Source organism: Rhipicephalus microplus, chromosome 2 (genome assembly GCF_043290135.1).
Source record: "Rhipicephalus microplus isolate Deutch F79 chromosome 2, USDA_Rmic, whole genome shotgun sequence".
Taxonomy (NCBI): Eukaryota; Metazoa; Arthropoda; class Arachnida; order Ixodida; family Ixodidae; genus Rhipicephalus; species Rhipicephalus microplus.
In genome coordinates this window covers 291446845-291463420 of record NC_134701.1, presented here as the reverse complement: position 1 = coordinate 291463420, position 16576 = coordinate 291446845, and the positions used below count along the sequence as shown (strand labels likewise).

Below are 16576 nucleotides of genomic sequence, written 5' to 3'. Positions count from 1 at the left end.
TACTGAAAATGAAGAAGACAGCAGTTAGCCGACGATGCCAGTAAAGCACGGAACCGTAGGGAACTGGGCACGTAAGGAAGAAGAAAACTGCATGCTTCCCTCTCAAGGAACACCCTTCCCTACATGCTTTTTTCCCCCACCTGCACAAATAATCTTCGGGTTTCTGTATAGGTATCTGTGCACAAAGGGAAATGGAAATGAATAGTCTTGCGCGATCGTGTTACCGCACTACATCGTGTCTTTTTGTTTGTGAGACTCGTTCGCAATGTCCCCAGAGACCAGAATACTACAACTATTCTCTAGTGCACATTGGCACAGTATGAAAAATAGCGCCTTTAGTGAACATGCTCGTTTCATACCACTGATGATGTAAATGACCCTGCCTTTGATGTCTCGTGTGCCACGTACACTCAAAAATTAAGAGAGTGCCGGGCACTCTCTTTGGGAGGGTACTTTCTTGTCCCACGTTTCACTCTCTTTTCCAGTGTAAATCACCTCTTTTTCAGGCACAGTATAATAATTCCCTCAGAAAGGGTCGAGGTACTCCACCTCAATAGAGTAACACAGCGCTTCTCGAAGCTGACTAGCATGACCCCACCAGCGGGAGTAGTACTACATCTCACGAAAAAGCAGCAGGACTCGGGCCTTAATTGGGCTTTTTAATTGTTTTTGACAAATTTCATCGTGCGCAGACCGTAAGGATTGCTATATACTAGCATTGCGACAACAAAAAAAAAACGAAAAGCTGTCTGGAAGATGCATGAACGTTTATTTCGTCAGGTCATAAGTAATTATGTTTGCGACTTGTCTGCATTTTTTTTTGTTTATAAGCACAAATTTGAGTATCTACGCGCTTGTGACAACCGACTGGACTCTATAGTTCATGCGTTTAATGTGTTTGCTTCGTGATTCGTGAAATCAGAACGTTCATCTGGCACGTTTTACTGTAGAAAAGAAGAATAAAGCAATTGATTATATGAAACGCATTTGCACTGACTCGCTAAGTGGTTAGTCGTTTTTGTGTACGAACCATCGTGCTTCTGAAGGGGGCATTGAACAATTTAGTTGTTGTTTTTTTCACTCCCTTGGATATATTTTTAATCATTTTTGTTCATGTTCCATAGATATAGCCACTATTCTCCGCTGTAGACGTACCGTACGCTAGGCTCACGGCAACATCCTCCGTGAGGGACGGTCGTAGCGAGAAACATCAATATTTTAATGCGGTAGCGTTAATGAGCTCGTGTCGCAGAAAACCCGCCGCCGACGTCGCTCCCATTGGTTGTGAGCGAAAAATCATCTATGCGTCTGTGACCGAAAAATCAAGTTTCCGAGATAGCCGTGGGAGGCCGCTACTTCTCCACGCGTGCGCACACGATCACACTGAAAAAGCCGCGCATTCGAAAAACGTGCTCAAGGTCACGAGGGGCAGTAATTTCTTTACCCTGCCACCCCTCCCTGCTTACCTTTCAGCACTTCGGTCGGGACGAGAGAAGAGATAATGCAATTGCAGCGTGCGACAAACCTTTGTAACTCCACTCGCCCTGGACAGATTCCTAAAATTTCACTAGAAGGCAATAAGCTCTTCTAGTGAATTCAATCAATGGTTGCTTGAAAAAAGCTTTTCAGGGCCCATTTAACGCATTTTGTTCGACAGGTGTTACGACGAAAACGAGCCCGTTCGGTGATAATAGCGCGCGCTGGTCCATTCTACTGTATGCCTGTTTGCGCCCGTGCGTGTGTGTGTAACAAAACATATGAATAAGTATGTGCTTAGCGGTTGAAGGGTGCACTATGGGCCGGATTTCGCTATCGCGTTCAACTCTTAAAGGCGAAGCTTAAGGGTCCCCCAATTTTTTTATGAGCATACAGTGAGCGTTTGATCGTAACCGATTGAATCAGGTCATATTCGCTTACTCAGGTTCACAAACCAAAAGCGAGAAACGCTGATATTAGGAGTTCCAAGTCCTGTGCACTGAAATTCACTGTGATGCGAAATAAACACTGTTATTTTTGTTAATCGTCTCCAACGCCACAACTAGCAAATGCAGTACTTTTTACTGCATATTTGTGTGGTTATTAAATAGTGCAAATCACTCATATAATCAAGAGCAGGAGCATAACCGCGTTTTACTATCTCATGCCTGAAGAGTATTTGAGCATTCCACTCTCTCTGAGAGAGGTAGAGTAGAAAGCAGTTTCGCTTTCTGATTTCATACAGAGTGAAGATGAATTTCGCTTTGTCTGATGCTCTGGTAGAGTAATAATTCATATGTGGGGTTTAACGTCCCAAAACAACTATACGATTATGAGGGACGCCGTAGTGGAGGGCTCCGGAAATGTCGACCACCCGGGGCTCTTTAACGTGCACTCAAATCTGAGCACATGGGCCTACAGCATTTTCGCCTCCGTTGGTTCTGCGAGGATAGAACAACACTTTGGGAAGAGCAGCCTGCCCCTTTTACTTCTGCGATACCCGCCGCAGTTTTTAGACCACGTAGCACGCTTACTACAGTCCTGAGAATAATCTGATCTTCCAATAATAAATCACAAGATCAAAAAATACATAATAGATGATTGAAGTTAAACTCTTGATCATGTCCTGCGTATAAAGTATCATATATATATATATATAGCCGGGAAAGCTTGACAAAAATGTCTAGTTTTCTGGCTATACTATGTTTAAGGTGAAAACTCGACTTTTTTATCAAGTTTTTCCGGCTGGCGTTTCACAAGTACCATGACACCGAGTGTGGATGAACGGTGCAAAGGCGATAATTATTGACGTATACTTTGTCACATAAGAGCCGAGGGGAAGTTTCTATGAAGCTAGTTCAGAGTAAAGTGTAAAGCGCGTCGCAACCGCGTTGTGTTCCCAGATGAGACCTATAGGCAATGCGGCATCGAACCTTGAAGCCTCGCGATGCTTCCAATGTCGTCCCCACAATATAGCGTGTCCTCGGCTGCTTTTCGCCTTGCTACCGAACATTTCTCACTTTTTATGTCCCCCATTTTTACAACCCGCCTATGACGATTCGCGCACAGTTGCTCTATGCTGCGACGTTTATTCCTGCAAGCCATGCATGCGCGTAGAACAACTTTCTGCCCACATGTTTGCGCAGCATGGCGCGCTACAACACGCCTCAAGTCTGCCGCTATACTCCGCGGCATCATGCATGCGCGCTCCAAACGTCTCGCCTCGTGCGAGGTATATATGCTGCACGGCGCCGCTGGCAGCATTCGCGGCGCCGAAGAGAAATAAACTCTGCTTCGTGCTCCATAAACAAGTCACAGGTGGCTCACCATGCACTGAGCGGCGACCTCCCTTTGATCCTCGAATGCCGACTGCAGGTTGTGCGCTGCCACGCGTGCGATGCACGGGCACAATCCTCTGAACTAAAGGGATCGGAATGCCGTTCACACGAGTTGACGAAGGACAAATGAAGGGGAGATCGCAGAAATATTTTGTGGTCGTATAGGCGCCGTCTCGTGCACGGGACAACGTAAAACTCGGCGCGCATTGCACTTAACAAAGGGCGCCATGACACGCCACTTTCAAGCATAATCTGTCTTACGTGAGTTATTCCTCGAAGGAAAGAACTTTAAGTTTAAGGACTTGTTTTCTTTGTTAGACACAACATTAATAAGAACTAACAGACAATGATGAGAGGGAAAGTATATATATATAGGGGATGTTATTAAAAGTACAATTGTAGCGTAAATGCAAAAAAAAAAAACTGGATGAACATACAACTTGCCAAAGGCAGGGATCAAACCTGCGACATTTTAATAACGTGTTGAATGCTCCACTCAGCTCTTCTGCCCACTTCATTTGGCATATATGCTAATTTAAACGAGGGAAACGGTATGTCATGTCCTCCATTTTCGAAAAGGGCGCGCTTTTTAAACTCGGCGCAGTAAGGGCCAAACCTAATAAGCGCGAAAATGCACGCGACAGCGACGAGCGACGCGACGTAGATCGTCTTCGCGCGATCAGTCGCTAGCGCAGGCAAACCTCATTCACGCAACGGCTTCGGCGAGCGAATTCCACTGTTGCTGGCATGAGGCCGTCTACTCACACCAAAAAAACCGCGTAGTGAGCGGTTTGCAATTTAAAAATAAGATATATTGTTGTGTAATGCAACGGAAAGTATTTATGAATGCCTTGCAGCACTTTTTTATATGCACATGCGTTAACATTGCGTTATTTCTTGTTGTGCATACGTGACTCAGGCAGGGTCACGTGCACCTATGTAGTTTTTGTCGTTTTCCGGTTTTTCGCTATTGGCTGCTTGAGCCCAGCCCTTCCGGGCAATGAGCGACGGTTTCCAAATTTGGAGAACCGAGCGATCGCGCGAAAACGAGCACGCGACACGTCGCGCGAACGCCCTGTTTCGCCGCTCATAGCGTCGCTCGTCGCTGTCGCGTGCATTTTCGCGCGTATGAGGTTTGCTCTTTACAACTGAGACGCTTAATCGCGTTTATCTGTACCTGTGAGTACGTTTCGTGCGTTGTTTTGTGCGTGAGAAACGCGGGGCACATTTCGATCTGCTTGCCATTCTGCACGTGATCTTCCAATTTGTTGGTATTGCGTTCATTGTTTTGGTTTTGCAGCAAAGCTATGACATCGTGTGGTAGACACGTCAGGCTGCACATATATCAGCAATGCACATATTTCCTCATGGCAACTTAAAACAAGCATGCGTTTGCTCTATTACGTTTCCTTCGTTCACGACTTCGCTATAAGATGGCACAGTTTACGATGCCGACGTGGGCATACCTACATATGAGCTACTCCTAATGCCAGCGGCCATATTATGCGCCCATTTTGTAAAAAATTAGCCCCGTGCCACTTGTGTCCTTATGTAAATTCTTCTCTCCTGCGACTAACTTGATTTTTTTGGCAGTCCGGAGTTTCCCAGAACTATAAAACGTGCATTATCTTACTTAAAACTGTAATAATTAAGAAACAGACGAAACAGTTTAGCAGAATTCTTACTGCCGACATGCAATAAATCAATCGTTCTATAGTATATAGGCTTGCGACAAAATAATTATATTTGTGTTTTTGGGGTGCCAGAGTGACAATATTAGTATGAGGTGGGTGGACTTTGCATTATTTTTGACCGTCAGTAATTCTTTGACATGCATGCACCCAGAACTAAGTAGAAAGGTATGTTTTGCACTTCGTCTTCTTCAAATGTGGCCACCGTGGCCAAGAAAAGAACCACTTGATATGTGGGGTTTATCGTCCCAAAACCACCATATGATTATGAGAGACGCCGTAGTGGAGGTCACCAAAAACTTCTACCACCTGGGGTTCTTTAACGTGCACCCAAATTTGAGCACATGGGCCTACAGCATTTTCGCCTCCATCGAAAAAACAAAAGAACCAGTGACCTCAGCCTTAGCCGCCAGGCAGTGCAAGAGTGTTGTTATTCCAATGCCTCTCTGCATTCCTCCAAAGTTACGTGGTCGCACGTCACCAAGTTTCCTGGCAGATTACAATATCAAAAACTGAAAGGTTGGGTGAATGCATGAGAAGTAAACTTTCGCAACACAACGCCATATCAAAAACGTCAATTTATTTACTACCTCAAAGAGAGAGAGATAGAGACTCAGTTCCCTGATCTCTAAAATCATTGTTATCTCCAACACCTCGAACATTTGCAAAGCCAAACATTTTATAAAGCACTCAGCCTCAACAGCACTGCACTAAAACTTACACAGTAGCTTTTCGTTTCCTGATGTCCCACAGTCTATTCTGTTCATGTCTCACTTTTTTCAGCCTTCCTCGCACTCTTTTTAGCCTTCCATTCCGCCTTACATTCATTTAGAGCTTGCTCTACCTGCATCGCTACCTTAGCTTTTTCTTCGCTCTTGAGGACCTCCGCAAACTTCTTTTCGAGTTCTTCGTCGGTTATCTTGCCTTCCGTTTGCATCACAACCTCTTTAGCTGTGATCACAAGTTTCTTCAGATCATCATCCGTTAGACGGTCTTGGTTGACGTCCTTGGCCTTCTGACAATGAATATTTTCCCACGAGATGAACCTTGCCGTGAGGCAGCGTGAAAGGGCCATGATGAATTTCACAGCCGCCTGCTTGTCCTTGATGTCCTCCGAAGCCTGCAGCTTCTCACTGAGGAAGTCTTTGTGCCTCATCTCTTTCAGGGCTTCTTTATTTCTTTCCCTATGCATCCGATGCATGTCCCGCTTTGCTTGCTCCATGATTTCCAAGGCTTTTGTCTTGTCCTCTTCGCCCACTGCACTGCTGTCAACAGCCTCCTTGATGCACACTTCCATGTCCTCCTTTCGAGGCTCCATGCACACGGCGAAGTGCGCTACAAGCAGCAGCAGCAGCACTTTTGCCGATGGGACCACGCGTGCAGGCATTGCGACCATCACGGACGAGAACAGTCGACGAGAAGTAACCCGAGCTGTGGGTGGTGGACCCAGCAATCCAAATCAGTGCTCCGATCGCTCCGGTCGAGCGCTTTTGTACTCTCCTGCTCAAGGTTTCCTCACGAGGGCACCGTTGTCGATCCCACTAAGCTGTGCACACAATAACACAACGTGTGCGTGCGCTGCTACATTCAAATGACGCCTCTGCGGAGGCGCGAGAATACAGCTGGGCAATCTCGCAACTTTCCTGCTCACAGTTTTCAGGAGATGTAGACAGTGAGAGAAAAGAAAAAGAAATGATTTCCTTCCGTGACAGTTTTCAGGTTTTTAGCGGCTATACTAAATCGAATATGGTGTTTTTTTTTTCGTTCCATTCAACGTTTTGTTGGCTATCATCGCCTGCCATTATTATGAGGTTAATTCCGTAAATGTTTCAATGTGACTTGAGTACACTTATGCCTTTTCAAAAGATTAGATTAAAAATCATAAATAAAGGCTTGCTATCTTAGTACTTTAATGGCTGCTTGAACACCCTGCCACGAAATTATGCTAATGAGGCAACAAAAGCTATTTGTGCAAATTTCAAAAAACACATCATCATACCTGAAGACTTGAGCATGTTTTCGGTTTTGAGTTCTCAATCATGGTATATATGCCATTTTGTTTACTCAACACCATGTCTTATGCACTAAGTGCCAAGGCAATCGTTGAGTTCTGTAGGCTAAGGGCCGGGATTTCAGAGCCAGTGGCCAGCGTATGGTCTTGGAGATGACGCAAGGTGCGATACACAATACTAATGAGAACTAACAGGAAATACTGCCGAGCGAAGTACAGACAATGTTATTAGTAATATTTGACCTATTGCTAAAATTTGTTAATAATTAGTTATTAGGAATATCTGTTATTAGTAACTGACTACGCCCACTGCAGGGCAAAGGCTTCTTTCATGGTCGGCCAATCAACCCCGGTCTTGTGCTTTCTGTTGCCACGTTATACCTGCGAAATTTTTTTCATTTCATCCGCCGATCTAACTCTGTCTCCCCTTCGTGCGTTTGCCTTTAGAGTGCCTACGCGAAACCCTTAGCGATCCAACATCGTTGTACAATTCAAATCAAGAGCGACGCGTGATGCAACTCTGAGGAAAGCAAAGAAGGCTCGACTAACAAACAAAGACGTGGGACTAGATATCTCGACACCGATATACATCAATGAGCACCTTTGCCCGACATTGAAACGGCTACTTGGAATGGCAATAATAAAAACACATGAATGCAACTGGAAATTTGTGTGGACAGCGAATGGCAAGATTTTCGCGAGGCAGAGCAAGCTTTCAGCTGTAATTCAGATTCACGATGAAAGTTCTTTATCTAAGATAACTTCTAGTTCGTAAAGGCTCACTGTTTGGTCCAAAAAAAGATGGAATACCACGAGTTCGTATTGCCTCGTTTGCTTAGTGCTCAAAACAGATTCCATTCGACTGTGTTGCATTTCAATGCTCGATCTGCAGTGTTTAAGAGTGACGTCATACACTACCTTCTCAATGATTTCCACTTCAAGTTTCAAGTCATCATGATGACTGAAACATGGTATGACGGCGCAAGCTGCCGGCACAAGTTTAATGGATATGAGGCATTTTTCCTTGACCGTCGTAACAGGCGTGGTGGAGGCGTTGCTATTCACGTAGACGGTCGCTGAAAGTATAATTTAGTATCAAATTTCTGTGTCACGTGTGAGGACTACAAAGTATTGGCACTCAAGCACAATACAGACATGATAGCTGCTGTGTATCGTCCTCCAGGGGGCAATATTTTGAGCCTCCAAAGCTTTTTTGATAAATTTCTGCATTACGTATCGTCCAATAAATTTACACTGGTATGTGGTGGCGATTTCAATATCAATATCTTGAATGATAACCCTATTACCATGGATTTTTTGAACATGCTGCAATGTGCCGGATTTAGGATTGTCATTTCCACAGCAACACGTGTTACACCATTATCTGTCTCGTGCCTTGACTTATTAATAACAAATATCGAAGCCAGTGTATTTCAGTGTGGAACAGTTTCATCAGATATAAGTGATCATTGCCCGGTATTTATGTGTTATTCCCACAAGCCGAATATTAAGGAGATGTATCGTGAACCGTACACAATACAAACTGTAACAAACCACAGCTTGGAATCTTTTAAGAAGAATATTAGTGAACATGATTGGTCTTTTCTTTTCAACTTAACTTCTGCAGACGAAGCCTATCGAAAATTTCTTGCTGTCTTTGTACATATATACGTAAAACACTTCCCATTCAAGCAAGTTAAACTATCGAAAAAACACGTAAACCATGGGTGACCCCCTCTCTTGCTAGTATGATACGACTTAAGAATAAACTTTACAACTTATTCTTGAAATCAAGAGTACTAACAGATTTGGCAGAGTTTAAAAAAACACGTAACAAGCTGAATAGGGAGCTTAAACGAGCTAAGGTAACTTACTACGAGAAAATGTTTGCTGAAAGCGCCCAGCAATCACCTGACGTTGTTTGGCGCTTAATTAATGATGTGCTTGGTCGCGGTAAGCGGGACTCCGCACCAGCTAAGATTACCGTTGACAATGTCGAGCTCGCTGGTAAAGAACTTGCGGATCACTTGAATAATCATTTTGTCAATGTGGGTGTATCAGCAAACGTGCCTTTGCAGGCAGACTCTTTCAGGGCTACACAAGGAAATAAACGCCCCGACAGTATTTTTCTAGCACCAACGGATGAACGAGAAATTTACACGACATTCATGAACCTAAAGAACAGTAAGGCACTAGACATTGACAACATTCAAATAAAACCTATAAAATATGTCTTAGATTGCATTACTCCTGCGCTCAGCAACATTTTTAATTTGATACTTGAGTTGGGTGTTTTTCCAGAAGATATGAAAAGAAGCAGAGTGACTGTGTTGTTCAAGGGTGGTGACAGTAACCTGGTGACTAATTATAGACCTATATCTATTATTCCTGTGTTTTCTAAGGGATTAGAAAAGTTAATCTATACGCGTATATCTGCCTTTTTCTGCTCAAGAAATATAATCACTGACTTTCAGTTTGGTTTTAGGAAAAAAAGGTCAACGGAGACAGCCCTATTAACACTTAAGGAAATGATACTGCAAAATTTTGAACGAAATCTTTTCACGTTAGCTGTTTTTCTTGATTTCAGCAAGGCTTTCGATTGCATTAATCATACCATTTTACTGCTTAAGCTAGAATCATACGGAATTCATGGCACGTCACTTCAGTTGATAAAGTCATACTTGCAAAATAGACAGCAATGCGTTCAGTTAAGCACTCATACGTCATCATATATACCTGTTCTAAATGGTGTGCCCTAGGGAAGCGTACTGGGGCCGCTATTATTTAATGCTTACATAAATGACATCATGGATATTGATCCCAGTGTGAGCTTTGTTATATATGCTGATGACACGAACTTACTTTTTTCAGGCCCTGACGCAAATGAGCTAATTATCCAGTGTAATAAGCTATTGAACAAGCTTTTCTTGTGGTCTAGCAAAAATGTATTGAAAATTGATCCACTGAAAACAAATTCCATCGTATTCCGAGCTAAAAACAAAATATTTTCATCAACACAAGCGTTAGCTTACGCAGGTGAAGACATTCGTTTTGTGGATGCGCATAAAATTCTTGGCGTCACGTTTTCATCAAACCTCAGCTTGAACCAACACGTCGTTTACATCTGCAAAAAAGCTTCTAGTGTAGTTGGTGTGCTAGCTCGTTGTAGATATATCTTACCCGCAAAGGTGAAACTGCAAATATACCATGCTCTTTTTCTTTCGCACATAAACTACTGCAGTTTGGTGTGGGCAACCACGACAAAAACGAACACAATGAAACTTCAGACCATGCAGAAAAAAATTATTAGACATGTCGCTAATTTAGATTATTTGTCATCAACACAACTTGTGTGTCGGGACTACGGTATTATTAGAGTGGAATATATGTATATCTTTCGCATTCTGCGATCCTACTATTTCTCTTCCATTTCGTTTAAACAATTCATTAAAAATACCGCATGTCTAACTGCAAAAAATGTTTTGTTAGGAACAAGAAGCAGTGATGTTTGGTTTGTTCCGAGGTTTCGCAATAATTACAAATCTCAAACATTGCAATACAATTTACCAATGATTCTCAATAAATACAGTCACGTAAACAGTTTCTAATTAAAAGAACCACGATCCATTTTTGTAAATAAAGGCTAACTTTTTCACGTTGTAAATTGTGCTGTCTGTACGATAGTACAATTTCAATTTTCTTTCAGTGTGTGCATCCATGCTGTACCGAATAGGTTATATGATACAATTCTATCTGTATAATTTTGTTTGTCTGACATGTCATGTATATTGTATGATGCAGCACATACACAAGGAGTAAATTTGTATATATCTTCCCTGATATTCTCATCATTTATTTATTTTTATTATTTTATTTTTTGGCAATAATGGTGTTATGGATACTGGATTTTTCTTTTGTTTTTTATTCTTTGTTTTTTTTTGCTCGCGTCCATGTAATCTTCTGTGCTATGCTGGTATCAGGATGTTTCGTAGGAATGTATATATATGTTTTATTACACCGTATTTGGTATTGTAATGTTAGCTTATGGTCTTTATTCTTATACACATTTTTGTTATTGTCCCACCTGCCTTGTATAGGGTTCACTGGCCTCGTCAAGCTGTCCATAAACAGCTTTTAGCCAGTGAACCTCTCCAGAACCTGTTTCTTTCTGGGAAAATAAAATGATTTGCTTTGATTTGATTTCTCTGGGAATCCAGTCAGTTACCCTTCATGACCAGTGGTTATCCTGCCTACGTGCTACGTGCCCAGCCCATGTCTATTTCTTCTTTTTGATTTCAACTATGACATCCCTAACTCCGGTTTGTTCCCTGACCAACTCTGCTAAATATAATGCAAATGTTAGGAAATAAAACTGGACGAAACGATAATTTCCCGGGGACAGGGACTGAACCATCGACCTTCGAATAGCACGTCCGGTGTTTTAACAACTGACGTACCACGGCGGCTATCTGGAATGGTCAAATAAAATTTTAATAGACTAGCCTTTAACTGTACGTTGATTCAGTCTTTCATCGAATAATTTCTTTCGATGTGAGGTTTTTTCGATTAACGAATTAATCGACATTTTTCATGGGTGTTTCAAAGAAGATATCTCAATCTTTTAGTAGCGTTGTTCGTGTTTGATCTCGACTGATCTCTTTCCGACACGGTAAATACAACGGGTGCGCATTTCCGCCTTCCTGAAAATTCGCACACTTACCGAATGGACACAAGGGGCCCATTGTGTTTGGGTGATGTCATAGACAGAAGAATCTGTGATCATCATACATGGACGGCTCGGCAGCAGGTCTTATTTCCTTGAAGCCTGCCTACACTCGAGCGCACCGAAATCGCAAGCGTTTGCGACGACTGGACGTTAGAAAAGGCGCACCAGAATCAGGCAGCATTGCTGAGGGTAAGGAAACTCCACGACTAGGAAAGCAAAGACGAGGAGGAGGAGTAGGAAGCAAATAAAAGGTTCGCACCCGTAAAGAAACAGATGTCCCTATAGAGCGAAAATAAACCTTATACCTTCGGTGTGAACCTAAAGGCTGACAGGACATGTAGCACATGTCCTATCAGCCTGTGAAATGGTGACCTTGGAATAACGCATCCGATGCTCTACCGACTAAAATACCGCAGTGGCTATCCTTTCGTTCACTTTATGGCGTGTATACATGCATTTAGGAGATGAAGCGTTGCTCTGTGCTGCCAGTAGCTATGACGGCTAGTGTGGAACTCTTTTTTTACCTGTTGGCGTCACGTAGCACGTGATCGTATCACGGTTTGGCAGTTGTGTTGTGCTCTTTACCCCCGGCAAGTTATGTTTTCGTCCGCTTTTCTTTTTTCCATTTGCTTTACAGTTACCAGTACTAACATCCCGTATACTTTTTTTGCAGTGGTGTCTGTTAGTTCTCATTGATATTGCATTTATCAAAGAAAAATATGAGCCCTTAAAACATTCATTTCTGCTCTTCATACATAGCGAGTGTCTCGTTACGGCAATCTTCGTTCTTTCAGGTAGTAACATTACTGGGCAGCTGTAATGAGATAACGTGCTACGTGACGCCAACAGGCAGAAAAAATCACAGCGTATCCAAGCAGTGTGTGATAATCAGTGGGAGAAGCTCCGGGGTTCATTCGGGTAACCATGAATCCCCCGTAGACTACGAGCTCGAACATGAAAATGGATGAAAACACGTTTGCACACTATATACAGTGTTGTTTCATTGGCTGTATTGAGGTGCTGACTTCCTTTCGATAAGATCAGTGAAAAGAACAGCCCAAAATTCTTGAATGGGATGTAACGTGAAAAAGTTGTAACCTGAACTGAATATGTAACCTAGAAATAATGTAGTTATAAATATGAGAGAAATGTATTACTTTATTCTTTTTTCTCCCTGTTTTGAACAAACATGTGTTGTGTAAGAAATTGTACTCGCTTATTGGATGTAACCAGGGAAAATAATCGGTGACGAAAATTTCACATGCAGGGGAAACTGTCAGTGGCGATCGCATGGCAAATATGTTTAACGACGACTTTGTGTACCGTGACTTTGACACCAGACCACGGGTATTTTCAAGTCTAGATCCTGATAATGTAAATACACTTTTTAGAAGCAACGGCAGAACATCAAGTTCGACCAGTTTGTTTGGGCCTTAAGAACAGTCGCAGTTGTGATGTGGATGGCCTGCAGATAAGACCTGTCAAGTACGTAATAGATAATATTATTTAGTGCGGTCACATACATTTACCTTTTGTATTTAAACAGTTGTTTTCGCATCCAAAGTGCAGATTGCTCGTGAAGTGGCGTTATACAAAAAATGAAATAAAACCGACATTTCTCATTAGAGACCTGAGTGAATATTGCCGATATTTTCATAGGTCGTGAGTAAATAATATATAAACGACGATATATTTTTAAATGCAAATGCTTTTTTTTAGTCGGGCTGTGTCAGGTATCCAGCGTTGTCCGCGGCGAACGCGGTGCCCCTCTCAGTCTCCACTCTCACTCCCTCTACCATAGCAACAGCTGCGGGCACGCGCACTTATGCTCGCCCCTAGGAACTGAAGCATGTGGTGCGAGTGAGTGTAGGAGAGGGTAGGTGCAGTGCTTCGCCAATCCTTCTCTCGCCGTTCTATCTCTCTCCTCCCTGCGCCACACTTTCCCGTCCGCTCACGCATCACTCTCGACCGTTCGTTGTCTGGGCGCCTCTCAATAACGTCCGGAAATGTGTGCTCGAGACGCCGCTGTGTAACGCCAACGCTGAGCCGAGAACATGGTTTGTTTTGTTCACTTCTTAGTATTCTTTAACCGTGTACGCTAGCTACTAGAGCAGGAAACACATACCGCGTTTCTCGCGACAGAAAAATGCCACGTGTGGCGAATGGTGCTATTGGCTGCACGGTGTAAGAAAAATAAAGAAAACTATATTCTTCTAACGCTGGATTACCACGTGCGAAGCGCTGTTAAGCCTAGTTCACACTGAAACATCCGCTTTCTACAGCGACCGAAATACCCCTGCCGCCGAAACGCAGTGTCGTTCACACTGGACGCGCCCCGCGCCGCCGAATATGCCATCTACTACGGGGTGAACGCGGGATGGATGCGCTGTCACCCGGTTGTTGTCGCGGCTCGCAAACGCTACTACGCTATCCGGTGGTGTATACTTCGACGATTCTCGTACGCAAGAAGCAAGAAAAGGCAGTACTGCTTACTTTGCTGGCAAGTGGCTGTCTTGCAACGCACGAAGAGCAGAAAAACCACCGACGCCAGCGACGTTGGTGGGTTCGTTTTGCTCTGCAATACCGCAACAAGCTCGGTCACGCCAACAGCAAGCTTGGTCACCTCTTTCACGAAATACGGACGCAAAGTAGGCACAGAGTAGGTTAAACTCCTGTTGGTTTCAACATTCAGTTACGTGCACTGCGGCATAACAAGTGAGTAGGGCTTGGCCGCCATTTTTCAAAATTCCTTGACTAGCGCTCCTATTGGTCCGCGGTGACCGATTCGGCGGCAGACGCCGCAAAAATCGGTCTGAGAGCGATCGGCGCGGAGAGGGCCCTTTCGGCGGATCTCGCTGCCGCCGAACCGGATTCGGTGCACTTTCGGCGGCCGGAATGCTCAGTGTGAACGCGGCCTTACAGACACTATGCAATGGATTCGCATTGCCTACCGATTCCCTTCGGAAAGGTGGGGGCATTTTTTGTATAAAGTACGTCTTAACAAAATGTCCATATTAATTGTCAATAGGAAATGCCGCTATGAATGCCGCTCAACAGAACTTGCCCTTCTCCACAAGAAGGAGTACGTATTGGAGAAAGTTGACGAAAAACATCTGTCCTTGGTATTTTCCAAGGACAGATGTTTGGAAAATATTATTTTCCAAACATCTGGAAAATGTTTGGAAAATAATATTTTTCGTGATTTAAGCAGCCAAATAGATTTGGTTGGCGTCAAACGATCTGACGGTTGTCAAAGAATCAGAAAAAATAGGGGCGGATCTCTAGTCGTCAGCGGTATAGAGATAGCGACCTGTTGAGCTACCTCGATGGACTCGGTCCTCACTGAGGCTGCACTAACGGTGCGGCCATTCATGTCTACCACTGCGGCCACAACGCTATTCGGTCCTGACCGAGATACGTCTACGAAGAGCACGTTTTCGCTTCTACTATTTAAATAGGAGAGGAGGCTTTTAGCCCTCACTCTTCTTCTGCCCATATTATGTATCGGATGCATGTTTCGTGGTAGTGGATGAACCATTATTGTCGACCTTACATGTCTAGAAGAGGAACTGCTCTCTCTTTAGTCAGAGGAGAGGTGGTACCTGCTCTGGATAGAATTGCCTTGCCGGCTCCAGTGCACGAAATTATGGAAATCTGGGCAGTGCGCTACACTTTGATTAACGAACACCCAATGCTTCGAGTTTCATGGTACTTGTTCGAGAAGGGTGGCCCTAAACCTTTTTGACAGTCTGTCGAATGGAAACTTCTAGTTTGTTCTTTTCGGCAGTAGTCAAAGCGTGCATAGAGGCAGCGTAGTTGATATGATTTAAAAAGAAGGCGTGAAATAGCCGGAGGAGGTTGTCCTCCTTCATGCCTCCTCGTCTACTTGAGATTCTTTGAATAAGCCTAACGGTGGCAGCAGTGTGCTGGTGCAGCTTCTGTATAGTATATAGCTGCATTCCTGCAGCTCTCAGAGATGAACATGCCTAGTATGTGCATAGGGTCTTTGCTTGGCATTCCCGTGCCGCTCTTTCTGAACAGGTGTATGTCAATCTCCGGGTTGGGTACCCATCTATTAGAACGTCGCCGCCATGCGAAGGGATCGGTAAACAAGGAGCCCGGACTTGTCTGATAGCGCGAGTTTCATACGAGAAATGTGTTTCTCGACCGTGCGTACAGCTTCTTGGAGCGTACTCTCGGTGTGGCCCACCGAGCCACCCCGGCACAAAAAGGGTGATGTCAACGGCATGGGTGGCGGAGCCGATGTCATTGTTGTTATAAAGATCCCTAGCTAGAGCCGTCATACCTATGTTTAAAGGAAGGGGTGAGATCACTACCCCTTGAGGAGTGCCCGTGTTTCCCAGACGAAACTTGCCCGATTAGTCTCCCCTAGCTTTATGGTGGCGGTTCTATCCAAAAAGAACTGCCTTACAAAATTTAAGAAATGCCTACCGAGACCCAGCTCGCAGATCGCTTCGAGGATGTGATCGTGGAGTATGGTATCGAATGCCTTTTTGAGATCCAGAGCCGGAATTACTCGGGTATCTCTGGTAGAGGCGTCAATGACCTGTGATTTGATGAGAAGCATGGCGTCTTGCGTTGAAAGATGTGGGTGAAAGCCAACGATGTTAGATGACAAGAGGTCCGTGATGAAACAATCGCTACAAATACACACACTTAGCGAGGACACATACATGCGCTTCAGTGTGTATTTCTGAGTGTGTGTATTTGTAGCACTTCTTCCATCATGAACCTTTACCAACACGCCCAACTGGCAGTCATCCTAAATGGGAAGAGGTCATTGCGCTCTATGTACTTAGGGACCCTATCGTTT

The 16576-nt window shown here is 43.9% G+C and overlaps 1 protein-coding gene across 2 annotated transcripts in view; it reads left to right on the top strand.

The window, feature by feature from the left end:
• The window catches only part of LOC119177990 (FRAS1-related extracellular matrix protein 2), a 290210-nt gene that overhangs the window by 194501 nt on the left and 79133 nt on the right, over window positions 1-16576 (top strand). The window lies entirely within an intron of this gene.